Raw genomic sequence first — 9,222 nt, 5'->3', positions numbered from 1 at the left:
AATACTAATGCATGAAAATCCTAACCTCAAAAAAATCACCCGTTAGTAATACTCGGTGGGACCCAGGTTTGTAGTCAAGTCTTAGTAATGTCTAGATGTTGGAAAAAGTTGCTTTCCACTGCGGTTTCCCCTCAGCAGGTAAATCTTCGAGTGTATTTCTGCCATATCTTGCAATACCTCACTGATATAGAGTCTGTTACTGGCTTCAGCAGTAGCCGTAACGAAATATAGTTGCTCAGTGCATCAGAAAGCACGTAAAATTAAATTTTATTTTTAAGAAAACAAGAAAACAGTACTAAAAATTAGATTAAATTAAAAAAAGTATTTTTATTTTTAAAATAAAATCTTGAAATTAAAAAATAATAAAATTAGATGAAATAAAACCAGCATAAGCAACCGATAGTCGGGCATGTTCTGATATTCGAAACTTTGAAATCGACTCGATTTGCCAAATAACTTTTAATTATATCTGACGAAAAGAGTGAATATTCTAATTGAAACCCATAAAAGAGGCAGCAGCGATATGAAATAAATCATTTTAATGCGATACTTGTAAATTTTTGGATTAAAAACCATCGAAAAAATTATCAAAATCGAGTCGATTTCAAAATTTTTGAATTTCATTCATTGTATAATATCGTTTTCGTTTATCGATTTTTTCGGATCCATATGTATATTGTTATACAGATATATGATTTTATGGCTATCTATAAATTTATTATTTTCGATTTTCTTTTACCAATGTTTTTTGATTTTGTAACGATGTATGGATTTTGATAACAGTGGTTTCTAAATGTTCAGAGGCATTCATGTTATCGATAAGATATATTTATCAGTCAATCGACATCTTCGAATTCATGCACGGTTATTTTGGCGGTTGCATCGCTATCGGTAAGTGTATTATTTTCGTCATTTTCATGCCTATTGATACTTTTTTGTTATCGATAATTTTTGATTATAAACAATTTGTTATTGCGTAACTACATATGCATGGATATCGATATTGGTATCTCGTCAATTTTCTTAAACGGTATTGTTATTGTTACCGATAATGATATATTTATCAAGTGTTACATTTATCGATATCTTCAACCTCATATGTATAAAGGGACTTTCGCAAAGATGTTTTCTGTTGATGACATTTGATGATCGTAATTCTTCGAAAACATTTCGAACTTTGTAGAAAAAATGCAACAAAATTTTATATGCAATTTTGTAGCCCATTGCCGCTTTCGTTTTATTTGTGCCTAAGTGCATTTCCACGCATTCCAAAGCAGCGGATGTACGCAATATTTAATGACTATGTATAGATAACCTTCAGTTGGCTGCGTCTTTGTTGTTTTGTTATCGAAAATTCCAAGTTTCAGAACATTAATATTTCAGAACATGAAAAAGATAAAAAAAAACACGACAAGCCGCGAGTCTAGACGTCAGATGAAACGCCAAAAAGTGGAATGAACTTTTGTTTCTATTAAAACTGCAGCTAAATACATACATTTAAATGCGCATAGCTTTAATTAAGTTTTATTATTTAGTTTTTTTGTTTAAGTTACTTTCTACGAAAGGTTTATACCACTAGAGGAGCTGCTGTAAAATGCTTTTAAATATTAATGCCTTCGAAAGAGTATTCCATGAATGTATCCGTGTTGCAATAGCAGTGAATATGTATGCACATAAGTATGTGTATGAAAGCATTGTCTGCCACATGACATGACATCGGCCGGTTGATCATGACGCGCGGGCGGGTATGCAATTCGACTGGAGCTGCTGTTAGTTGAATTGAATTTTAACATACTTTTGAGTTTTTTTTTTTTTGAAACGATTGGCTTATGCAGCGGCATACCTTAATAAAAGATTGTGTGTAGAGACAGGTATGGATAACTGAAAAGGCAAGCGTAGAAAACTCATTGCTGAAATGGTTCTGCAGTGGCCGAATAGATATGCATATCCTACCGATACGTATATACATATTCCATGAATTCAAGTGCACCACAAGTAGGCGGTCGAGTAAATTGGTTCTCATAAAAGCGTGGCAGCATGCTTTTCAACTCAATTTATTTTCCACAATTTTCACTATCATTACATACTGCGTTTTTTCTAAGCATAGCCGCCCGCACGGCGACGTTTTCAGTTTTAGCTTTGCATGATGTCCTATTTTGTTGGCGACTAAGCCATTGGTTGGTTGGCTGGCTGGTTGGCTTGCTCCATGACTGGATTTGTGTGGGCGCGCGCAGAGAATTCTGAAGCTCAACGCCAACATTGGTAGACAATAAACTACACGTGCAGTGACAATGCATGCATAAATAGGTATTAGACTCCTGCGCAATTCCATTTAAACGGCTCAGCAAGACATCCGATCGGCGCGCGAATACTTTCCATCCCCTACTTTCATCGTTCGGGTCAATTGTGAGTAAGCATACACCAGTTTCAGCAAGCGTACGTAAACTACCGATCAATAGCAACACGCGTAGAGTATTTACTTTGCCTTCCGCAACTACTGCGAGTAAAAGGTATTTGACAGTAGAGTACTCTACTGGTAGTACTTGAGTATTTTCGAAGAAAACATACATTTGTGGCAAGAATGATAGAAGAATTTTCTGGATCGCGCATTTGTGGTATCTGAAAAAAACTAAGGACAGGAATGTAGTGGAGCGATGAAGAGAGCGACGAACAAAACGTACTTTCAACTAAAATGCTGATATACATACCTAAGTACATATGTATGTATGTGCATAGATACGTATGTGCATAGATACATACATATGTGCATAGATACGTATGTGCATAGATACGTATGTGCATAGATATGTATGTGCATAGATACGTATGTGCATTGATACGTATGTGCATAGATACGTATGTGCATAGATACATATATATGTAAGTGTCCGCATATATTTTTTCTCGTCACTTGTTCTGTCGCTTCACTGCAGCAAAACCAAGTTGTGAGGAAAACCCTGACGATATGCGTAGAATTGAAACCATGGGTTCATATTAAATATATTTATGTATGCATGGACATATGTACATATGTTAAAATGTAGTTTCGATTTAAAAAAAATCGGATGAAGTTTTTCTTTCGCCATTCATACACCTCTAATTTCAGTATTTATTAAAAAAACTCAATGAAATTCAAAAACTCTATCTTGCATTTGGGTTTACTCAATACCAATTTGAGCTGTCGCAGTGTTATCAAAAAAAAAAAGTTATCAATAGGTAGGTTCAGAAGGCGCAGCAGTTGAGCGCAACCATTGCTAAACAAAAATCAGTGATCGTTATGCGTCTTTTGAACGACTTCATACATTAGCTGTCAAATTCAACTCTCAAAGGTACACACCAACATGTTGTCTCAAATGATCAGAAAAATATTACGACCATCTAACACGCAACTATTCAGTTGATCAGAAGTATGCAACAACGCGTTCAGAAGGTGCAATCGCACATGTTACTGAGCTGTTTCGCCTTCTGAACGTGCCAAATGAAAATTCGTTTCTCTTGAAATCAAGTTATATGGCTGCGTATGTATGTACATATGTATGTACATATTCCGAAATTTTTTTTATTTGTAAATGCTCTTAAGAAAAACTAAAAATTCATATAAAATTACGCACAATAAATGGAAAATAAATTTTCTTCTATAAAAAATTTCTTAAATCAGTATCCAGCTCTTAAGAAAAAAATGCTCGTACATCTCGTCGCTACCATGTCCAATTATCGAGTGTGAAAATCGGCACTTTTCAAAATTTTGATTTGCCACTAATAATTTTATTTCGTATAGCAGCATTGCTTAAGTTATTGTTTTTGACAACTTATTTGTTGGTTAATGACTGCAAATAGTTTTATAGAAAATTAGAGACGAGAAATAATACTTTCATAAAAATTTAAGTACATACATAGATTTAAAAAGCTGCTTGAATACAAAAGTTTTATGAAAATCTCACATTAAACAACTGTCTAAATCTACGTTATTTTTTATAAATAAGTCCGTAAACATTTCCTTACATCGCCGATTTCCATATTCTATTTTTACTCTTTCAATTTCACTGACCAGCGCTGCAAACGATATCAACTAGTAGGCTAACAACCAGAATTGAAATTTAATACGCAAGTACTTACCGTACTACAAGTATACAGAGAGTAGATTTGCTACTCCCTTTTGGCAGCAGCAAATATCTCTCGTACGCGATGAGGGAAAGTAGAGTACGTACTTTGGTGGAGTAATAGCAAGTACGTCAAGTATTTACTCTCTCAACGCCAAGTAGTGTATGTATGCGGAAAAAAAGTAACAATGTGTTGGGAGTAGAGTACAATGCAAGGAGTACTTATTGAATGAAATGCGGCAAATACAATTGCGCTGGACTCTAATAGGTATATATGTATGTAGTTATGTACGCTAGTATGTAGTATGTGTCTATATAAATAATTTAATAGACCGCCAGAACAGCGCCACAATCGTGTCATAGAGTACGCTGGGCCCGGTGTAGTGGCACATGAAATTACATGACACTAAACAAATATGCAACGAACATTCACACACACACACACACACGAACACTTACATGTATGCAAAAAATAGTGCAACTGAGAGTGAAAGTGCAATTAAAACCAACAAATGACATTTGCAATTAAGTAAGTTGAGAGTGAAATTTTCCACCCTTGAAGTGGGTCAACAGGGCTATGAGTATTTAAATACTGTATGTATGTATGTGTTGTATAAATTTTGAATATCCCTTGCAATCTAGCACGTAAATTACAATTTACGAGTGCGCTTGGAGGAGGGGTAGGTAGTAAGCTTCCATGAGCGTAGGCTAGGGCCAAGAAATGCGCTCGGGAGTTTCTTTACTTTCTTTTGATTGTCAGTCAAGCGGCAGATAGCCGTGCAGCCTTAAATGGATTATGAATAATTGGCATATTGCATTTACATTTTATTTATGTTTGGCCCTGACCTGTACTCAAGCTGCTGTGCTAAATTGGTAGTGCGATTGCTTTACAACGTCAGTTAAAGTCAATTTATGCATGTGTGTATGTACATACGTATATGCAGTCACTTAGCAGATTTACAGTGGTGTTCAAAACAATTGGAACTACATTTACTACGTTTCTTGAATTCTATTTATATATATCTTATCAATGGCTTATTGGAAAAATGCTGGCTCTATAGCTTTTTCAAATAATGATATTTAGTCGGCTCATCGCACTTTGAAATGTTCAAAAATTCCTATTCGCTTATGATTTTACTTATTGTTTACAAAACTAGTCAATCATGTTCTTACTTTGGAGCAAGTTTTTCGCTTTGATTGCAAATTAGGTTACTATTTCAGTAAAATCAAATACGTTTTTTTTTGTCTCCTCTTAGTAAGACAGAAAATTTGTAATTGCTTCTTTCGTACATATGTACTAATCTGTACAAATGTACCAATCGAGTGCCACTGCCTTAAAAATTTATGCAATTTAAAAAAAAAAAATCAACAAATTTTCGGGAAAATTTCGATTTTTTTTAATTAGATTCTGAGTATACAGTTCTAGTAGAATAAAGTACAAGTTTCAAATGGCTAAAAACTACGATTGATTTTTTAGAATTTTTAAAAAATCTCGAAATTTATACGAATGTTTGTTGATTTTTTTTTTAAATATTCCACATATTTGGAAACTTGAATTTACACGGGTTTTGTTAGGGAATAGACTATATTTTTATAAAAAAATAACGAAAATTAAATAACAACGAAAATAATACGTTAAAACTTGGCAAAAAGTGGTTCGGCTATAACCTTTTTGACCACTGTATGTATTTTTTAATATTTAATAAAATTTGAATCGAATGTCCTAAAAACCAATTTTAGCAGCTTACAAAGCTCAAAAAAGTTCAAATTTAGATAGTTTTTTTTTATTCATATTAAAAAGGGACTTTCGGTGCACGATCGCAGGGATCTGGCAATAAAAAGTACTCAGCGTACAGACGTTTTTACTATGTAGAGGACCGAAAAGGGGCATATGCTTTGACCATTGTGATGAAAATGAAATATTGATAAAAACATCTTAGCATTTGCCTTCAAAACTGTTATTTGCCACCTTTGTAGACTAGTCGTTACAGTTCCATATATTTTGACCATCACTGTATTGTTTAAGTAAGTAGTTATGTTTGTTTACTCTAGCAATCAATTGGCAGTACTTCAACAGTGCAGCAGTTTGTTTGCTAACATTTTTTATCTTACTCATTCACTGGCTGTTGCTGATAAAAAAAGGTGTGTGTTTCTATACTAGGCTATAACTTAGTAAGTGTGTAGATTATATAGACTACAAGGTAAGCAGTTTTTTTCCATATATTATGCTCATACATACATATACATATGTATTTTTCACAACATCGATTTATGTATGTACCTGTATACATACTTCATTCTCAAAAAAATACACTCCAATTCAATTGATCGATAATGTCTACAAAAAAATTGTCAGCAATTTAGCGGTGTTGTTGCTTGATTGCAAATATTTTTGGTATCAGTCATTAATGCTCAAAAATATTTTTTCTTTAATTTTATTGTTTTATTTGATTCATAAAAGTCTGTATCCGCTCAATTTATTGATAAGGTTTTCTTTTTTTTAATGAAATTTTGTCAAAATAAGATAGTGGTTTACAAACTTTTTAGTTCGATCAAATGTCAATAACAATAAAGAGGTGGTTACGGAAGTATAAAAGTCTTGCGCATATACTAAATGAAGTCAGATGGATAGCTGAAATACTGGCATTAAAGGAAAGCTCAATGAAGTACAAGAAAATTGCTTGACTCATCAAAAATTTAATTTTTTTTTTGCTTTAGTGGATACGCATTTTGGAAGGATTTTTTTTTAAACTTCTCCAACCCTTTAAATCTTTTTCCCGCAACTCTTATAATTTTTTGAAAAAATTCCCATTTTGCTCGGGATTTTTCGAAAAATTGAAAGTTTAGATCTTAGCTTAAAAAGAAAAGACACTCGCACTGTCTGTCACTGGCGCTGTTAGTGCCTCTCAGAACGACCCCTGTAAAAGTTGTTTTGGTGATATGAGAAAAAAACTTCCAACACCTACTCTGCATGCAATTGCATGACATAACGGAAAACAAAAGTTCTTGGTAAATTGTTCTTTAATGATCTTCAATATGAAGATATTTAAAACTTTTACACTTCTTTGCTGAGCTAAATCACAAAATGGCCGTGAGCCATTGAATGAATAAACTAACAAAAATAAATAAAAATAGGCCATAATCCTAGCACTGTAATTAATTAAATACGATGGTTAATGGTATCGAAGAATATCGAATGAGAGAGCTGCGTTGAACCTGCAAATTTAGAAAACTTGACACCTAAAAATGTCGTTGGAAGTTCAGCACAGTTTAGAGGTCTCCGATGTTTAAAAAATATCCCAAACATTTTTTTAATATCCATAATTCTTATTATTATTAGCATTATTACTAATAATAATATATATTTATATAAATATATAATAATATTCTAGGGTTGTCAGATTTTTTATTCGCGACATCAGTACATTAGACATTTTCATGCTAAAAAAATCAGTACTTATCAGTACATTTTTATTCAAAGCAAAATTATGAATGTAAGTATCAGATAATACTTTAAAACGCCAGAGTAGTTGTTTTTAACAATATTTTGGTATATTAATAAAATATAGTTCATAAAAAATAAACGTGTTATTCACTTTAACATGAGTGTACACAAAAGCCACTAAATTATTTTATATTTATGACATTTTTGAATAGCAATAATGAGATCATTTCCATCTTCAGTGTTTAACTAATCAAAGAATTCTATACATTTCATTTTAAAATTACTTTTATTATGAAGTTCACTTTAAAAATTTTTTATTAGAAGCCGTTTTCTCGCTTTGCGCCACGAAGCAAACTTTGTACTTAAGATCATCTCAGTTGCTTCGTTTGAGTGTGGTATTGAAAAAAAAAAATACAAATTTTTTAAAGCTGTGGAAAAGTACCACTATTTAAGGACTTCGTCTATATTTCCTCATGGCTTAAACTAACTTTTTCAACTACGCAAAAACTCTGAAAGACTAAGAATTCGCTAAAAAGAGTATCTAACTCTATGCTTTGTATGCAAAACTCTTTTACAATGTCAGTGAAATAAGAATAGTAAATTATGGGCAAAAGCCATTCGAATATTCAATTTTGTTGTTTTTAAACTGAAAGTTATTTTCGAGATAACTAGCAACACTCGAACAAAAAACGTCAGCCTCTTTTTAAATAATTTAACCTCCATCATATTATCGCAACTGGTACGTAACGACCTGGCGATATGCCCATAAACCAATTAATATTTTTGTTGTATTAATTTGTTGGTCATATCAAACATTATCTGAAACATGTCAACTATAATTAAATTACTTCTTACTTTTCAAAGTAGAGTTTAAGTAAGTTCCAACGTTATGTAAAAACCTTAAGAAATTCAGAAAGTATTTTGTTTGAATTGAAAATTCAGTACACATTTTGAAAAATCAGGACATTAGCGTACTGATTGAAGAAATGAATAAAATCAGTAAAAGAGCTGAAAAATTAGTACTGTGCTGATAAAATCAGTACGTCTGGCAAACCGTATAATATTCCCAATAAATTTTTTAATATGCTACATACATATATATGTATGTAATTGCTTCCAAAAATCATATTCACATCTGCTTCGAGTCTTCTTGATAAATTTTGTAAACATTTTAGTTGAAGTTTCATGGATTCAGCAGCAATTTTATTGAAACTTGTTTTAATTATGGATTTGGATTGGACATTTTTCGCATTGACTGAAACTGGTTACCAAAGTTATTTGCAATGAATCTCCAAGTGCTCTATATATAACAGAAGGAAATGCTATTTATTGCATTCATTTGTGAATTAAAATATCATATCAGCCGCATAATAATGATGTTAGTCTGAATTGAGAGAAATTATCGTTTCCACCCTCATCACATTTTGCAAATAGTAGTCAATTAAAACAGTTGCTATTAAAAAAAGTTATGCCTATGCCACACTACGGAAGTGATAATTCTTTTGATTTATTTTTAGTTCATTTCATGCTGCAGCCATTTTTTATCTTAATATTAGTCTTTGTCTTTGCCTTTGTCTTTGTCTCTATCTCTCTCACTCTTAACATTCCCACTCACGCCGGCATTAAACATTTAACGCAACTATCTGTGAATTCCTTTAAGAAGTTTAACTTCAAAAA

At 32.5% G+C, this 9,222-nt stretch overlaps 1 protein-coding gene across 4 annotated transcripts in view; it reads right to left on the bottom strand.

The window, feature by feature from the left end:
• LOC118739122 (sodium-dependent phosphate transporter 1-A-like) overlaps positions 1-9,222 on the bottom strand; it is a 441,416-nt gene that overhangs the window by 385,294 nt on the left and 46,900 nt on the right. The gene's annotated exons all lie outside the window — the stretch shown is intronic.

The sequence above is a fragment of the Rhagoletis pomonella genome, unplaced genomic scaffold (genome assembly GCF_013731165.1).
Source record: "Rhagoletis pomonella isolate Grant_MI unplaced genomic scaffold, Rhpom_1.0 Rhpom_scaffold_00005, whole genome shotgun sequence".
NCBI lineage: Eukaryota > Metazoa > Arthropoda > Insecta > Diptera > Tephritidae > Rhagoletis > Rhagoletis pomonella.
This window is presented reverse-complemented; position numbering and strand designations above follow the sequence as displayed.